The sequence below is a fragment of the Zophobas morio genome, unplaced genomic scaffold (assembly GCF_036711695.1).
Source record: "Zophobas morio isolate AGI-343-1 ecotype UQ-CSIRO unplaced genomic scaffold, CSIRO_AGI_Zmor_V1 ptg000108l, whole genome shotgun sequence".
Lineage (NCBI taxonomy): Eukaryota > Metazoa > Arthropoda > Insecta > Coleoptera > Tenebrionidae > Zophobas > Zophobas morio.
The window spans coordinates 2,593,753-2,613,301 of NW_026972213.1; the positions used below are offsets into that span (position 1 = coordinate 2,593,753).

General features: G+C 33.7%; 1 protein-coding gene and 1 long non-coding RNA gene across 3 annotated transcripts in view; one reads left to right on the plus strand and one right to left on the minus strand.

Annotated features, from left to right (window-relative positions):
* Positions 1-10,887, minus strand: part of LOC135144794 (uncharacterized) — a 117,225-nt gene extending 106,338 nt beyond the window's left edge. Inside the window, exon 1 of the long non-coding RNA XR_010283233.1 lies at positions 10,711-10,887. This is a non-coding gene — a long non-coding RNA (uncharacterized LOC135144794). The remainder of the gene's footprint in view (positions 1-10,710) is intronic.
* LOC135144785 (protein prickle-like) overlaps positions 1-19,549 on the plus strand; it is an 889,236-nt gene that overhangs the window by 287,203 nt on the left and 582,484 nt on the right. The gene's annotated exons all lie outside the window — the stretch shown is intronic.

A 19,549-nucleotide genomic window follows, 5' to 3' on the forward strand; every position in this document is an offset into this window, starting at 1 on the left:
TACACATAATCTAAACTACCATTTGTAAAGAAATATGAAAGTATGCATATTATCAAAGTAAAGATATTGAGCTCATCTTACTTAGTTAGTTCAATAATAGTATATTAAAGAACGAGTTCCATAAGGCAAATATTGAGGCACGAAACCAAGTTTATAGAACGAGCGGCGAAGTCGCGAGTTATATAAAGGATGAGTGCCACAATGGTCTTATGAACGAGTTATTTATACTATTTTGCTACCGCGCACGTTTTTTCGCAAAATTTAATCGAAATTTGTATTTTTATAAATCTGGGGAATTTTGTCGTGGTTCGTGGTGGGTTGGTTTGACACTAATCACGAAATATTTGAAGTTCGAATTTTCACAACAGCAACTGTAATTCGAATCAATTCGAGTTTTTGTAAGTTAAAATTGGTTAAAATGTCTTGTAAAGAAGTTAGTGAAGTCTTTACGCCTCCCGAAATACGGGAAATTTTAATTTGACATTTGCCACTGATATTCACCTGACATTTCTCGTCATGGTCACCAATCTTACCAATCTAAATTACACCAGATCTATTTCAGAACTCCTTTCGATTATTAACAAACCGCTTTGACGTCATTTGGGTGCTTTAATAGCTCTATTAGAAAACCAAAAAACGTGCGCAGTAGAAAAAAAACTTTTATACCTATACATATACAATTTTTTGTTTTGGAGATATTAAGTGTCTTATTTCTTATGAGCTCCTGGTACATATTTTATCTACTTTTCGAGATCTTCTCTTGAAATTTAGTAGGTAACAATGCAAAAAATAATTGTAAACAAGGTTGTCGTTGCTAATTTTAGTTTAAGCTATAAGTTTTGATACACCAAAATAAACAGCTAGTTCAGTAAGAAAAGAAACTGCATAATTCTCGATGAATAAAACAAGCACAATTGTTAATTTCGCAATTGTATGTATAAATGTTGTGGTAAAAAATAAATAAATCAGACAAAATTATTGTTTTTTGAATTATTTCCACGCATTTTATTCAAATAAGTTAAATTAAACTAACAGAAGTTAGGGGAAGCCAAAAAACGCTTTGTAAAGGGTGTGTTATGTGTTAGCAGCAGCCCTGACTGAATTTACTTATTCATGAGCTGATTATCTCAGAAATGGTTACTGTAGTTTCCCTGAGGATCAAAACGCACATCAAAGTTAGAATTATTGTCCTACTCTATATTTCAAAGGTTATGAATTATTATTTATCCCTACCAAAAGGTTAATCACATCACTTAAAAATTATTAATTACGTTGCTTCGGAATGCATGCGCGTTCATTATGTTTCTGAAGTAAGAAAGGTTCTGTATGCATTGTCCGAAATTATCTTCTCAGTAGCGGTACGTACAACGTTATTTTAACGTCGATATTAATAAAAATATGTGTCGATGAAAACATCCGCTGATAAAGCAATCAAGTCGTTTCAAAGACTTATTACTTATTGAATTGGAAGAGCAGATCGTCTCAGCTTATCACGAAATAATAACTCTCTTTGAGTGGGAAAATCGGGTCTGATGCTCATAAATCTATCCGAAAATCACGACATCGTCGACACACCGTCCGCCTTTGTTAGACATGCGATTGTTTCTTTCCCCGTTTACTCAATTCTGAAAGCATCATTAATTCCCCCCGGAAATTTCAAACCTAATCACCACTTTCTTAAATGTTTCCATCAATTATTGTTTGGCACTCTCCGCATGCAAAGCACGACTTTAGCTTATTGATTATCGAAACTTTTCAAGAAAACCGAAAGCTCCTTTTCTTGTCCACCGTAAATCAACTGACATTTTCCGCCTTGGGGAAACCCGGCGACATTTAAAAAAAGGTTAGCGATTTTTTCATTTCTCGAAACAGAAACATCCGAGGGGCGAGGAAGTGCATTAAGGAAACGCAACAATAATTCAAGCTACCAAATTTTACAACTTAACTTTAATTGCGCCGTTTTAATTAAGAAACCGCAATTCGTTCGTTTTAAGATCCGGCCGCTGTTTGAATTTCATTAAAAATTTTCCCTTCTTTGTCCCAGTGGCACTTCCGGAAAATCACTTTCGACGACTTTTTCTTAATTATCTAAATAAAACGAAGTTTGCTCTCCCCCTTGACGATATGAATTTTCCAATGGACGAAGGAGACGGAAGTCGGATTAAATGACAAAATGCTCACGTTAATTAGGCGTTGCAGACAACAACATCGTTGGAGAAAATCATTAATAACATCTGCCGGTAAGACAGGGAACATCTTGGTGGAATCCGTGCTTCGCGAGGAAACTACACGAAAACATCGCCGGAAAGTATTAATCAAACTTTTTGTTTTAATGGTTGCTGCACGGAATTAAGATATTTGTTTTTCTTTTGATTTATGGCATTTCATTTCATATGTTGGGGGAAAACTGAGCAAGGTTCGGAAGGTCTGGAAAAAGTAAGGAATTCCTTACAACTTGGTGGACACTTCTAGAGGAAAAGTTATTTTATTGTGGTTACTCTGCCAGAATGGCGATTTTGTTATAAGAGTTTACATGGGATTAATGCGTTTGCTTTGTTCGTTGTTGAACTAATAAGTCAAGAAAATGAGCTATCATATGATGAGACAATTTTGAAGATATTCGCGAGGTAATAAAGTGAAGTAACAAGTCAATTAACGACAATTTTCTGGTTTACGTTTATTTATTTTTTTCCGGATAAATAAATGAAAAACAGCTCATTCATTTTCGAAAAAAACAAAAGTACAATGATGATTTTATTGATTTTAGGCTACGGTGGACAAATTTTTTATGATTCACCCCTTATTAAGTGTTTCCGAGATGTTTTCCAATCTTTTTGTTAAAGTGAAATGTTGTTGTTCGAGTTAGGTTCATAGAGTTCAATAAATCTTGATTTTTTTGGTATTTCATTTCTGTTTTGTAGATATCTTACAGACGGTCGAAATTATAAACAGCGATGCACTGATGGAGGGTAGTTTTTAATATAACATTCCCTTTTCTGTGTTGAGATATATGTGTTTTACAATTAAATAATTATTTTTTAATTAGTTCTGAAGCATCTCTCAGATCCCACTGAAAGTTAATTATACTAATAGTACCGCAATAATAATAAATTTCTCCAACAATGTCGTTCATAAGATTTTTTCCATAAAACCGAGTCACTTTTTATTGGAGGGCGTGCTCAATAATCCTCGGAATGCCATTATAATAACATATGAGCATATCGCGTTCTTTGCTTTTTAATCTTAATGCCCCGCGACAAAGAACGAATTTCAAGTAAATACCATTTAATCTACAAAAGCGCTTTCCGACTAAAGATGCATTTGATAATTTCATACCAGGAGCTTTCTACCGGAAAAATTCCTATCATTTTTAACCTAATTACATGATAGCGGACCATTAATTTGCTTTATTACCCTTCACAACCGGAATTCCAACCCGCGGTGACTTAAAAAATTACTTATTATTCACTCTTTGGACCCACAATTTTGGCAGATCGAAGCAGTGTTACGACGATAGTGAATTCATTTGAATCTTTTGTATATGGCGCTATTGTCAATTGAACAAAAGCTAATTGTGTGCATTTTAAAGTAATCTACGGAGGAATGACGGCTGGAAAGCGGTTGATAAGGGATGTTAAAATAATCCACATTCTTCTTCTTAATGGTTTCCCACAGAATTTATGGCAGAGCACCTGTCTATTCCAATAATTGTTTTAGTTTATATCTTCCATTTAGAGATGCTGTTTCTTGGAGGACATTCTTTGATAGCTTATCTTTGCCATTGCTTCCACGAAACTACAAATCACGAATGCGAGTGCATTACAAAAACCGTATCAAATGGAATATAAACGTTAAACGAACGAGTATGGAGTTTTTGATTTTTATTGATCAAAAGACCGATCAATGTATTAATGAATTTGGAACATTTAAGTACTTAAAAAAATACATAGAGGTGTAAATTGATAAATTTACTGCGAAACTACTACTGGTCAAAAAATGGACTTAGATTTATTCTTAGTTTTCGCAGAAAATGAAAAAGTGATTGTTTTATAATAATTAAAATCGTAGAAAATTTATGCCAAGTTATATGACAAAATTTACAAACTTTTATTTAACATTACACTCCTATTTTTATACCCTATTGTAATACTGTTTTTGTTTCCTCAGTCCGGCGGTGTAATACGAACCAATAATTCAATAGATACTATAAAATAATAAAAATAATATGAAAAATAATCTCTTAATAGAACCCCTACTGTCTATTTTTACTGTTATATTTTTCGTGTTTATCAAGTTTTTCTTTTTTTTGGATTAAAATATGAATACAGAATAATACGCAGTTGTTTTAGACTAAACAGCAGAAATCGATACTGCTTAAAAACAATAATAATAATTAATCATAATGCCACCTCAAACTGTACAGAACGATATTAACCTTTAAGAAAAATCTACATATTGTGCTGAAAATTAATTCGAGTAGGTGTTCGAATTCTAGATGCAATTTATTTAAATGTTAACAACGCATATGTTAATTTTGTGTAAACATATATAATACTTTATAAAATTTATTGTTTGACGTATTTTATTCTTCTAGTGTTTTTGCCAGCAATGTATATTATGTACAACACTGCTTAACTACCAAATGTGTATACACTCTAGTTATATGGCGGGAACTCGAATGAATATAACAGACTTACTTATTTTACATTCTCTTGTCTGTTATTTGTTTTTCATTCAACTTGTGATGTATAATCACTGAACTGAAATAGGAAATCCTGCCTTTAAGTGTAAATATTCTATTTACCTTGCATTATGGCAGATGAAGAACTGCTGTAAATGTTAAAAATAGAATATTAACCAGTTTTATAGCTGAGTTAATTAGCTAATTACAACGCAATGCTGGCAGTACTTCCTAGTGGTTTCCATCATCTTGTCTTTTACTATTAATTTAAAATTTTCACTCTAATTTATTTAGCATTTATGCTATTATTGTTTTTTGAATGCAACAACATCAAATTCGTTGTTTTTTAAATGCCGTTTTTCACCTTATGAAATTGCGACGGTTATTTATAACGATAGTGTATTTATAAACTTGAGCAACTTTACAAAGCAACTGTTGATTTGAACTTGTTTGATCTGTAAAAACAAAATTTGTTTTATTTGTTTGTATTAAATACATTCCAAAAGCTAATAATTAAGTCACTTTGAACATTTGCTAGAATTGATTTAGCCCTTCTGTAAACATTAAAACGCATTGGGGCATTTTATTATAAAATAAAAAAGGAGTTTCGAAGAGTGAAACTGATATACATCTTAAGGCTCCGCCACACAGTCATTAAAAGATGCCAAAATAAGGCAAAACGCCAACCCATTTTGCGCCTTTATTTTAACAGTTGAAGAGCAGGGCGATACATGTAGACGTGTTTTTGCGTTTTTACTTCTCGAACGTAAGCTAAGAAATATTGTTTGTTTTCTTTCATAGTAGATAAATATTTTAGTTCCTTACTCTGCTCTACCTGCTGGGATACACTTCCCCCGCTGACAATAGCAGTAATAAAACTAGTTACTTATTGTAAACGAAGTAAACGATTTTAACCCTTAGAGATGAGTGGCAGCTGTCATAACGAGGTAGCATGGGTGTTTTACAAGTTGCATATCTTTTAAAATAGAAATTTTCTTGAGGTGTGGTAGAGCCTTAATATATAAAAACAACCAGCTATTTATTAATAAAAAAAACCCACCAGAAATCAAGTCTCAAAAAAGTAGCTAATTTTTATTATCAGAACGTTGGCAGTCTAAGGTCTAAGATTAAGGATTCTTCTATTAATTAATGTGAATTTCAGTATTAATGCTATTTTAATTATATCTGAATTTTGGCTCTGTGGTGAAATTTCTAATAAAGAATTAAATTTAAATAATTTCAATGTATTTTGCGTTCATCGTAGCCCTACTAGTAGTGATAAAATTTGGGGGACGTGGTGTTCTAATTGCAATTAGAAAGGATTTTTATGCATCTGTTGTTTTGGTTGGGTACTCTGTCGAGAGTACTTTTATCCATTTACAAGTTAACGAGTTGCATTTGATTGTTGGTCGAGTGTACATCCCACCGAAGTCTCAGTTACGAATGTATGAATATTGTTGTAGTGACTTGGAATCAGTTTTTGATCAATTTCCTGATTCGTCATAGCTGGTGATTTTAACTTGCTTTTGTTTGATGGGAATAAACGTGAAGTTATCATAAATTTACATTCTCATTATCAAGAATTCCATGATGTTATTAATACTACTTGTACATTTATGAACCTTAAGCAAGTTAATAACATCCCGAACAGCAGAGGTGTATTTCTGAATATTACCTTTACTAACATTAGTAATCTTGAAGTACCTCTTGCCGTGGATCCTATATTTCCTCAAAACTTTCATCACTCTCCATTCTCAAGGTGTGTGCCCTCCAAATCTGTTCCGAAATCCGAAATGCACATTTTTGATTTTTCCGAAGGTAACTATGATCGACTTGACGCTGGTTATCTAATGAGTTACATAAAAATTGAGTAATTGAAATAAGATTAGTCTCCGTGGAGCGAGCTTTAATGAACTCATGCTGATTCATAGAAAGTATCTGAGATATATGATTTGAAAAGAGATTATGCAATACTATCTCGAACACTTTTGCAATATCGCAGATAATAGCTATTGGCCTGTAATTTTCCACATTTGCTTTCTCTCCCTTTTTGAAAACTGGACAGATTCGAGAGATTTTCCATTTTTTAGGAAAAGCACATGTCTGAAGAATAAGATTAAAAAGAATAGTCAACGGATCAGTAAACACATTTGCACAATCTCTTACCACAAAAGCCGGTATTTGGTCGGGCCCATTGGTCATTTTAGGTTTCAATTTTTTGATAGCTTTGCACACACATTCCTCACTAATGCTCCTAATATTTAATAAGTTTTTATTTAAGCTGTAACAACTTAACTGATGGATTCCTGTTAATAAATGTTTGAGCAAAGTGATCGGCAAAGGAATTAACTATATCACTGGGGTTGGTTAGATTTAAATCGTTGTATACCATTTTAGATGGAATAGGATCTGACTTTTTGCATTTACAAATGCCCAGAACCTTTTAGGATCGGTTCTAACACAATGATTCATTTGTTGCATGTACAACTTGTAAGCTTCCTTAATTATATATTTTAACTGTGTCTTCAGAGTTTTAAATGTGGAATAATCATATGGAGATTTAGTTTTGTTGTACTTTTTCCAAGCAGAAATTTTTTGTTTCGATGCCCTAATGACATTGCCGTTAAACCAAACGGGATAATTACCTGAAACATTTTTTTTCTTTGGAACATAAGCTTGAAAAATTTCATCTAATACCTGGTAGAAACTAGAAATAACATCGTCAACATTGGTATGACTGTAGAGAAATGACCAGTCTACTAACAAAGTGTGTCATACAAAATACAAAAATTTCATTTTCTGAAGTTATAATCGGACTCAATTGAGGTTGGAAATTTCTTGCGCTCAAACATGTGCATTTTTATATCCATTTCGAGAGCGGGGTGATGACCGTCTTCAGGTAATAAAGGATCATCACAGAGACGTACAATAATACATTGAGTGTCATTATTGATAAAAATAAGATCCAAAAGTCGATTATTGCTATTTAATACATTGTTACTCTGCCTCAAATCATAAAAAGAGACAAAACTTTTAATGCATTGATACAAAGTTGACAATGGTATTGTATTTAAAGTTGACTGCACTAAATTTGGACAATTAAAATCTCCAATGATAATTAATTGATGATCATACAAAAAAGATAAAGACAAAAGGAAATTGAAAAAAAATAATATAATTATTACTAAGACACTGAGAAGGTATGTATTTTGAAACACAGGACATTTATTGATATCATACGACGCGTGGTTATCACAATGGTCAGGATTCTTTTCTTTAAGAGAATTACAGTGAGTGCACTTCAAAAAATTGGTCTAAAGAGTTTAGACAGTACTTCCCTCGCTGTTGGAAACGTGACGACTGCATGCCTATTATGTTTTCTTTTCGCAGTAAATTTCAAAGCATTCGGTTTTGTAGTTCCTGCGTAAATCAATAAGATAAATTTACGCATTCATTAATTTTTTTGAGTCACCCTGTATATGCAAATCCAAAAAGTATGAATGGAGTGATAAATCACAAGTACAGACTCATCACATTTTGTACGGTTTAGATAGGATTTATTCGGCACATTTTCGAGCTGACGTCATCAATTTTTTGGAGGGGATAAGCAAATATATTTTGACTAAACCTTTATTATGCTTTTTATAACCTTAAAACATCTGCAAGATTTCAGAGCATGCGGTTTTGTAGTTCCTGATTAACTCAATAAAATAAATTCACGCATTCATTAATTTTTTTGGCCCACCCTGTATATGCAAATCGAAAAAATTTGAATGGAATGATAAATCACAACAAGAGAATCACCATATTTTGTTCATTTTAGATAGGATTTATTCAGCAAAATTTTGTGGTGACGTCATCAAGTTTTTAGGGGGACGACCAAATACATTTTGATCAAAAATTTACCATGCTTATGATAATTTTAAAACATCTTCAAAATTTCAAAGCATTCAGTTTTGTAGTTCCTGAGTAAATCAGTTAAATAAATTTACCCATTCATTAATTTTTTTTGGGTCACCCTGTGTATGCAAATCCAAAAAATATGAATGGGGTGATAGATCACAAGTACAGACTCATCATATTTTGTAGATTTTAGACCGGATTTATTCGGCAAACTTTTGAGCTGATGTCATCAAGTTTTTGGAGGGGATAAGCAAATATATTTTGACTAAACATTTATTACGCTTTTTATAACCTTAAAACATCTGCAAGATTTCAAAGCGTTTCATTTTGTAGTTCCTGAGTAAATCAGTAAAATAACTTTACGCATTCATTAATTTTTTTGAGTCACCCTGTATAGGCAAATCCAAAAAATATGAATGGGGTAATAGATCACAAGTACAGACTCATCATATTTTGTACATTTTAGATAGGATTTATTCGGCAAACTTTTGAGCTGACGTCATCAAGTTTTTGGAGGGTATAACCAAATATATTTTGACTAAAGATTTATGATGCTCTTAATAGCCTTAAAACATCTGCAGCATTTCAAAACATTCGGGGTAGCAGATTCAAAAGTAAATTGCAAAATGTTGTTTTATGATTTTGATTTTTTTTTCCAAAAATCTGGACGTTTCGGGTAAAAACTCAATTCGGAGTCGTAAACTACATGTGTAGGACTATGTTATTTTATACAATTTAAAACACATTTACTATGTACAATTTTGAAGTGATGTCATCGTATTAGTGGTGGGGATGATTAGACAAATTTTGGTAAGCGTTTTACCATCTACATGATATTCCTAATATAAGTACAAAATTTCACAACAATCGGTCCAGTACTTTCGGAGATTATCCGTCTAATAAAAATCGGGGACGGCAGACAGACGGACAGACGGACAGACGGACAGACAGACGGAAATGGGAGACCTATTTCTTCGTCTTCTAGGGGTCATGAAAGATCGAGAAAACGTAAAAGTAGAGAGTCGACCGACGGTCTCGATTACAATACTTCCTTTGCTTACGCTCGGGAAGTAAAAATCTGACTCGCATTCTTTAAGTTGATGAGGACCAGCACATTTAGGACATACAGGAGATTTAGTTACCCTAGATAGTTCAGTAGTGAATTCAAAGTCCTCTGTAGGAGAAAAAGAGCATCTCATATGAACTATAAGCTAACTGAAAAGCATGAGGAATATTTATTTTTGAAATTTCTAAGGGCTCGATTTAAAGAGCTGACCAGACAGTTATTATCTTGTTATATTTCTGATGTCGATTGGAGCATTTTAAACAATCCATTTTTTTTTGGAAATTTGTTCGCTATAAGAATAGAAATACTAATCACATCAATATCCCAATGGAAGTGAAGCTAGACATGCAGTATGCTAAAAGTGGAAACGAAATATGTAATCTTTTTGCTAAATATTATTTTTCTTCTGTTTATACAATTGATGATGGCAGAACATTTGTTTGTGACTCTGATTGTTTGGGTCAGGTGAATGATGTTGGTTTGTGAGTGGAGGTTTCTGATGTATACTATCCTCAAACATATTTGGCGTTTATGACTTCACACCAATTTGACTCCCATTATAATTCAATAGGCCGTCACAACCGGATGTCTTAAACCCGCTCACCGATACCTACCTGAAAAGACCTTTTCTGGTAAAAGCACAGGGCAGGACTGAGTTTTGCATTTACCGACAACTGCGCCTTTCGAGTTTTTTATTTTAAGTAAAAACAAAGTAACTTTGTACTCAATCATTTTTTATTACAGCACAACTATTTACTTATTAACTACTACTGCTTATTTATTGATCGAAATAGTCACTGTCATCATCACTCGACTCTTCTAAATTAATAATTAACGGTGTTATCAACCGTGCCCTGTACTGGTCTTCTTCTTTTGTGGAATGTCGTACACAATTGGCCCACATTTTGGCAGTTATTTTGGAAGCTTTTTCCCTAATTATGTCAATTGTTGCACTACTAAATTTTGGTGCCGTATTATTCCTTCTTATATTATTTTTCATTTGCGACCAGATTAGTTCGATGGGGTTAAATATACAATGGTACGGCGGAAGTCTAATCACCCTAAATCCACGATCTCGCGCCATAGCATCTATTTTATATTGTTTCTCAAATTTTCGAGTATGTAACACTTCTAATAATTGTGTCTTTGTGTAATTTTCTTCAAAGTATAAATCATGTTCTGTAAGGAAATTTTGAAATTTGAAAATTTTAACAAACAAAATTACTCTGAGTCCAGTCCTTCGCGTCTCGACCGTCCCTGGTTTAAGACATCCGGTTGTGACGGCCTATTGAATTATAATGGGAGTCAAATTGGTGTGAAGTCATAAACGCCAAATATGTTTGAGGATAGTATATTTGATGCCATTTCTAATTTGAAATCAACGTATAACTCTGGTCCAGACGGTGTTCCAAACATAGTGTTGAAAAACTGCAGATACTGTTGACTTTATTTAAAACTTCGTTACTAGAAGGCGTTTTTCCTGAGTTGTGGAAGAATAGTTACATACCAATTTTTAAATCTGGAGAAAATAATATGGTTGATAACTATAGAGGCGTTTGCAATCAGTCTCGGATTCCTAAATTACTAGATTTTATTGTAACTAAGCAGCTCCCATGGATATTCTCCTCAATTATATCAGCTAACAACACGGTTTTTGTAATAAAAGATCAACGTTATCGAATCTTCTCGAATACAGGTCTATACTGAACGAAGTAGTTGCTAAGCGTTATCAAGTAGATTCCGTGTATGAGGATTTTGCAAGGTTTTTGATCGTGTTAGTCATAGATTTCTAATATCAAAGTTACATAAATTAGGCTTTAAAAATGACACGGTTAAATGGTTATCGTCTTTCCTATTGAATAAAAGTCAACAGGTCCCTATTAGCAACTTTGTCTCTGCTCTTTTTCAGTCCACTCAGGTGTACCTCAAGGTACACATTGTGGACCTATTCTATTCCTACTGTTTATAAATGACCTAATTAGCTGTTTGCAACACTCGAACTATTTGCTTTATACTAATGACTTGAAGCTATTTAAAGTCATTAGTTGTATTCAGGACGCGCAACTTTTGCGACTGGTTGCTGTTGAATTTAAAAAAATGCTACATTATTTCATTTTGTAACATTGTGGTTTTTTACGTGTACCTTCCCACGTAGTTTTGCGTCCAATGAAATACCCAAATGTATTGCTATTGTTTCTTTATATTTGTAGAGTCGTTGTGAACAGATATTCCTTAATTCTTCAATCTTTGGTCCACTCATTAATTCGATTAATAAATGTCTGCAAATTTCTTGTTCCCTCTTGATGCTCTTTGTGTACAACCAGAATGGTAGTATCATCAGTAAAAGTGACTATCGTATCGTGTCATTCGGTAATTCAGATGTAATATATAACAAATGGGACTGATGATCTTTATATACTGCCTTCGGTACTCCTGCCTTGACTTCTTTTAATTTGTTATAAGCGTCTACCTGCTTGGTTCTAAACCTCTATCTGAGATGTATGATTCCTGCTGTTCCTGACATATTTTCTCAGCAATAGTTTATTCAGCTTATATTGAAGTAATTCGTGACACTTTACCAAAAGCTCGCCTTACGTGGAGGAAAATGGCATAACAGATTTCTTTCTTCAAATAATTTTTCATTTATTATTCCTAGATTTGGTCTACAGTTGAGTCGTTTTCTCTAAAGTCAAATTGATGCATTCCGTAATGGACTTCAGCTTCTTCAGTAACCTTCGAACAGTTTCGAATTAATGGTAATGCTGAAATTAGTCTATAAAACGTAACCTCGTTGATGGTTTTCCAGGCTTGTGGTTTTGGTCATGTCATGTCCTAAATCTGAGATGTTTAATTATATAGGTGAGTTTAATAACACGGGTTCTTCGAAATTTGTGTTAAAATTTTTATTTTATTTAGATATATATTTTGTAAATATCTACATCGGGTAGTTTTATCATTTGGAGCCGTTGTGTGATATCAAATTCTTCTGAGTTTTTTTAGATATAAGTTCTTTAATTTCTATTGGGTAATTATTACCTTTAGTTCTTGGAACATATGTAGGTGTATTATCCTATGGTGCTTGCGGCACACTTCTGATAAATGCCTTTGTCTCTTCGTCCAGATGTTCGTTAGTTATTATTAAACTTAACAAAATAAAAATTGAACAAGGTGTCAAATAAAATTTGATATTTCCATTAAAAAAGCCTGATTTTGCAACTGTTACAGTATTTAAAACCATTACAGCATTACCACCCTACTTTTTTCACACCGTCCACTCAAATTTGTTGCAGTGATTTATTAACATAAAGTTTATGTTTGTGTAAAAACTTGCTTTAATTTTGCAAATTTTAGACAAAAGATATCACATATGCACGTGGTCAATAAACATGTGAAAATAAAATCGCAAAACGTGTTGATGTGCAATTTATAACGGACTGTTTCAACACTTTGCAAACATAAAAATTATAGCTTCGTCAATTATTGAAGAAAAAAAAACAAGTCGTGAGGTATCATCATCTACTTAAACATTAAACTGGCATCACGCCTAACATGACAACTGAAAATTCGTGTTCTCACGTGATTGCTGTGTTTTTCTCTAGTCTTTAATTTAAAGTGGCATACATAGCACTCTATAATAACTTTAATTGATACTATTATGTAGTAAATTACAAAAGCTGCATATGCAAACCTGACGATTAATGTGAATTCATCCATCATGGAACGCGAATGAAGTCTATAGATTTATCAAATCATTACTCAGTGTTTGAGAGAAAAATATCATTTCCAGCAGCTGTCAAAAGTATCCTCGAACGTAGGCACCTTGGCAGTTGAAACAAATCTAAATGATATAAATTCAGGCAAATTTGATTAGTTTAAAGCAACCATACACACCTTCGTTACAACGAAACGCACACCATTAGTCTACAAAGCCACTATAAATAAAACGAAATGCTTTTATTATGCTGCGTTGCACATATGTTTCGTTTAAGAATGAAATAGGCAGGGGTCATCATAACTTGGAGAATGAAAATAGCATCGAAAGTGTCATGTTCGTTCAGCGGAATCGTTCCAATATTGGAAAATACTGCTGTTTTATTAGGGAAATATAGACTATTTGCATATTAAGCGTCTGTGGGGAAGAAAATAGAGTTCGCCCCTCTTTATTTATATATTTAGTTTTTCGTTTAAAATGAATTGAGGTTTTTCAATATGGAACCAACTAGCTGACGGTGCAGGGAAAAACGATAATCGGCTGGAATTTATTGCGAGTTTTAATCACAGCTCTCGTTTTATTCCCGCTAGCAGGACGAGATGTACTGGGCTATAAATCTGAGGATTAAAAACACTAGTTGGAAGGAAAATCCGACAGTAATTGCAAGAAATGTGAGTATTTTTGTAGTTTTAAAAGTCGGTGAGTTAGGGAAGTTTCGTTCCAAGATTTTGACAAAAAGGCCACTTATGAAGTGACGTATTGGTAGTTTGCTTTACTTTAGAAGTGTGAAATAGAGTCCTGTTTTCGTTGCAAAAGATGTGGAAGTAGCAGGAACTAAGGAAGTTGTAAACGTTAACTGCAGTTTGTAAGAGTATCAGCAGTCTTTCAGACAGAATGTCTAGCTAAAGTCGTAAGCTAAATTAAGCGACAAAGAAACATCATTTACGTCAAAATGTTTAGGGGATTTGTATATTATAAAAAATTTTCCTAAGAAAAGTTTTAAATTGTTCATGAAACTAACGGAATTTTCACTTGTGAGTGTTTACGAAAAAACTTTGCTTGTCCGTAGAGAAATTGTGAGGAGTGAGTCTGATGAAGGGCTGTAAAACCTGAATCTAGTAACTCAGGAGAATTTTTATTTAACGTTGGAAACAAATCACCCCACTTTCTCGAAACGGTGAGAATACGCACATCTTTATTTAATAAAATTTATAATAATAATAAGGATATTCAGAACATTCTGTTCTGGCTTAATATATTTAACCCCCTGTTCTAAGGCGACAAACTCATTAAAATCAAACAAATTTCTACGTGACAATCTTTCGATGTACAAACAAGCACTTGAAATTAAAGCTTGTCATTACTGCTGAGAGGCCACTTTCCCCCGTTAGTTATCTGCTTTAAATATATTTTACATTGTCTGTACTGGTACAATTTGCACAATCCCTTGCAATTTGGACTTGTACTTCAGAAGCGAGAGAAGTTTTGTCGAAATAAACTTCGACAATTTTTTTCACAAATGTTATTAATACTTTTGAATTAAAAATTAAGTTGCATCTTTCCAGCTTAGAATTTTCCGATGACTGGAGAAGTAAAGTACACTGAATAATTGCTGCACTGTTAACCGATTTCGAAAGAATTTCTTCATCATGGACTGAATATGAACGTGTGATTTTGATGTTATTACCGTCAGTTTATTTCTCTTGTGTTATATTGAACTTGCCATATGAATACATTTGTGTAAGATGAAAAACTTCGAAATTTTCATCAATAATTCAATATAGGAAAGAGACCCACAATAATTATCGCTGGTTTTAAACCGATCATAATTTTTTAATTAAGACAGTGGACGTACATTCTAAATTGAGTTTGATATACTTGCAGTTTTTCAGGAAAAATTCGAAATTAAAAAAATGTAAAAATTAAATTATGTTTTAGCCAGTTTTAAATATCCTTATTTTTGAAATCATCCAAGCTTTTCTTCTTATTGTTACCTTTTATCTCCACTTCTCTTATATTCTGGAAACACGTCGTAACTAAATTATTATTATAAATGACCATAAAATTCTGTCCTCGTACCGATGCGTGTTATTATGTTAGAAGAAATGGATGAGATCCTATAGGAAAATAGACGTCGGGAAATTTTGATTTTCTTTGACGTACTTATCCTTTAAGTGGGGCATTTTATCCCAAAACAGCACATGTTAAAGAGTCCCTAATCAAAGGCAACCGCCACTTTAACGTATCTCGTCTAGGCTGAAGGGCGGTTCAAAGTTCATAGGTCGCCCTGCTATCAGGAAAAAATATAATAAGTTGGGAAACGGATAAACGGTCCCCAAAGAACGTGCTTAAAAGTTTTATGCGTTCGAGGGGTGAAACGAACTTTTCCATTCGTCATCCCGTTCAAAGACATTTCGCTATTCTTTCACCCTCTCACACGGACACGTCCATACTCGGTTGCGCTCAAATTTATGACCGCACTAAAACGTTTATATAGCTCCCATATTTAGGCACTAACTTGGAACTGATTTCTTTGTCGAAGAGGTCCTAAAACACAACCCCTAAAATGCAGGAGATTTTTTTCTCGATAATTATAAAATAAATTCCACGTCGAGGGGGAATTTTTGCAGACGGTCGTTGTCTGCACGACAAGAATAAGGTGGAGAAATGGATCAGGATCAGGAGGGATTAGGACGAGGGCTTTTACAATGTAGGTGCCTTAATGTTTCTATCCCGACGCATGCCAACCCCGATTCAAGCTGCATTCGAGCTTTAAACAGTTTAAAGTACGATTGAGCTGTTCAATCCAACACCCTACCTTTGGTAACTCCTTTGTTCCCTCGAGACCGCAATCGTACGATTTCATTTCAAGTCCGGATTCACGGACGGCAAAAACTAGAGGGAGGGTGTGGAAGGAGGCAGTTTAACTAAAGAAAATAGTAGTCATATTAAACATAATAAATATTAGTACGTCTAGTGTTATTGTAGAACTGTCTTTAAACGTGTGCCTTAGAAAAAGATAATTTTTCGTCTTGGTTTTCATTATAAAACTGATTTAAGTAATTTTGATATAGTTTATTGTAATATTTTTGCATGAAAAGGTAATCATATCACGGTGGCTAAAAGTCTTCCAACAATTTATAATGACAAAAAAAAATCAAACAATATCTAATTTGAATAACAATCGATCTAGTAGTTTCGGAGGTTATCTGTCTAATAAAAATCGACCCAGACAGACAAACGACGGACGACAGACAGACGACACATAGACGGAAACGGGAGACCGAATTTTTCGTACTCGAGGGGTCACGAAACAAAGAAAAAACATGAAAACAGCCGTTCGTCGAATGGACCCTATTACAATACTTCGTTAGCTGAAGTTGGATAATAAAGATTACGTTTGTTTTGATTTTTGATATTTAATAAAAAATGGAGTGTTTGCACCAGGACCTTTTGAATGACATAGGTAAATATAAATATTTATGCACATAACACAAATATACCATTATTATCATATTTGAAGTGACTTTGTATTATAAAATTTTTTGTTATTTCTTTGATTTTAGATATGTTAATAGAATAAGTTTAAGGAACGTCTACATTTTTTAGTTAAAATGTGTATGTTGGTGTAGAAAATCGAAGTGTTAATTTGTCTTTCCAATAGAGAAAATCGTCCGACTAACACCGAACGAAACGTCTGTTAAAATAAATTAAAGGGAAACTAAATGTCTCGATGTAACTCTCGTACAGAAGTCGCCCCATTCCTGTTTAAATGCAAAGACGGTAGATTGCATTGAGAACATGACTCTAAAGGAAACTGATACAGAGCGGTGCTCCAGTGTGCACTATATTTTCTCGTCAGAAAGGCATTGTGGGGAACTCAATGCATAGAATAGTCATTATTTTAACTCGAGCTCTCTAGAGCCGGAATTTACAGTGTCGACGTTTTCATCTCTTTCTCAGTCTGCGAATTTTCGTTCTTCCTCAGAATCGTCCACAATTAAATCCTTCGAAAAGAGAAAAAAACCCGTTTCGATATAGCACATGCAATCCTAGCAACAACCGGTTCGTAATAAGGTAATTGCGGTGAAGAAGCTCTCAGATGGGGTAATCACCTCGGTAATTACTCAAGGTAAGAGCGGGGCGTTTTCAAGACACCACATCATCCCATCTCTACCCATCGGTCTGGTTCCTGCAAGAATGTTTCTTGGATTCTTTGCCGTTCCGCCTGCTAATGGTTTTAATGGCACGGCTTAATACATCACGACTAGACATTATTGTCTAATAAATAGGAAAGGACGTTTGTCGAGTGGAAAAACGCCGAGCTACCGGGTAACGAATGAATTCTGTTGTAAACTACGTTGTGCATATGTTGCATCCACCGACGACGTTATGTTAATTCAACATAACAGTGATAGTAGTCAGGAACCAAGATTTACTAGTTTTTATCAGCTTCTGTTATTAATCACACTCGAGGCTTGGATTAGACTCAGCGGGCTACCGACTGATTTGCTAAAACTTGTCTATAATTAATTTATAAATTGAAGTTTATTTATTAATACCGTTACTAATTATTTACACAGAGATTGCCGCTTAGCGGTGGGTACAAGTTCCCGTTTCTGGCCACGGTGTTTTTGACTAATAGATTTATCAGTTTACACTAATGGTGACAATACTCACTGTAAAACTGACCAATCAAGAAATTCTAGTTTGGACAGAATGTCGGATCACACCAGTTAGTGTATTAATTAAAAAACAAAATACATGACTTTGGTTCGGTCGTACGGAAAAAATTAATAGTCATGGAAATAATTTTCTGAAGTAGTTAGTATGTATCTTTGTCACTCATTTTTCAAATTTTCGTATTTTTTAAAATCACGTTTTCCGGTTGTTCTGATAAAAGTAAATATTTACTACTGACTTCTGGATTATTTACTGCTGTTATTTACATTAACACAAATAATAATTACCCAAAAATCTGATGTTGTGAACACAACAAATCGCCTTGGTCAAGAAAACACGTATACAATGAAGCTTATTTGGAAATAGCTAAAGCTACGTCGTGAAATGTCAAGCACAGCTGACAGAAGTTGCAATTTCACACTTCGAATACTTTTTTACTTATATTTCACAAACGTTTTTTCGCTGGATATTAAACGTCGGGTTGACGTTGTTTATCTTAACTTGCAGCGATGTTATTGCTGTATTATCGATTAATTTTGTTCATATCGTAAAACCAATTACTTATTCTATATTTATCGATCTATTAAAAAGTGTAGATGTTTCATGTAAGACATCTCTTCTTGAAACCGAAATATTTTTTATTTTATTTGATATAAGTTCGATATTACAAAAACTTTATTAAGTCGCTTATGGTATAGACTTGCTTTCAAACTGGGAACACATTAATGGAAAGAATACCATGTTATAGTATAGTTTTATTTTATACAAGAGTAAAATTCTATCTTTAGTAGCTATTCCAGTTCGCGGGATAAAAGTATTAAATCCCGGGATCAGAAACTATGAATGTGTTGAATTAGTCCTAAGTAATACCGATTGTATCATCATCACGATAAGTCGTCCCATCCCATGCAGTCTTCTCTTTCTTGCGCGAAGAATGTTTGAAGTTGCTTTGACGGTACCTGTCTTACCTTTCTCGGCACGCCTATGTGTATAAGGTTTTAATACAACTTGTCCTCTTTGAATTCAACTTACTAAAGCACTAGTATTCATTTAGGATGTTTATTTAGTGATAATGGGGAGGATTTGCCTAACCTTGCTATAGTCCCGATATTTATTTAAATCGCTGGCCGTGGGAAGGCTTTTCATGGTAATTACCCAATTATTCAGATTTCTCTCGTAAAACGTTGATATTATGAAGAAGGCGAACCATTTTTTGCTCTTTTTTGTTGGCTAGGGTTTCTTTTAAAGGTCTGAGATCACGCGAGGAGAGATTACAGTCTGCTGGTATTTTCAATATTATGTTCGATCACTCGATGAGTCTGCTAATGCACTTTACATTTGTATGTCCCGTATTTTGATAAAAGCTCGAGATTACTACACAAGATGTTGAGTATGAAACAACTGAATTGTAATAAATTTCTTTTTCATGTAAGGTTTTTATTTAGTGCTTGTCACTTTCCAAGTTTTAATTCATTTCACACTGCCTTATTCCTCCTTATCTCGA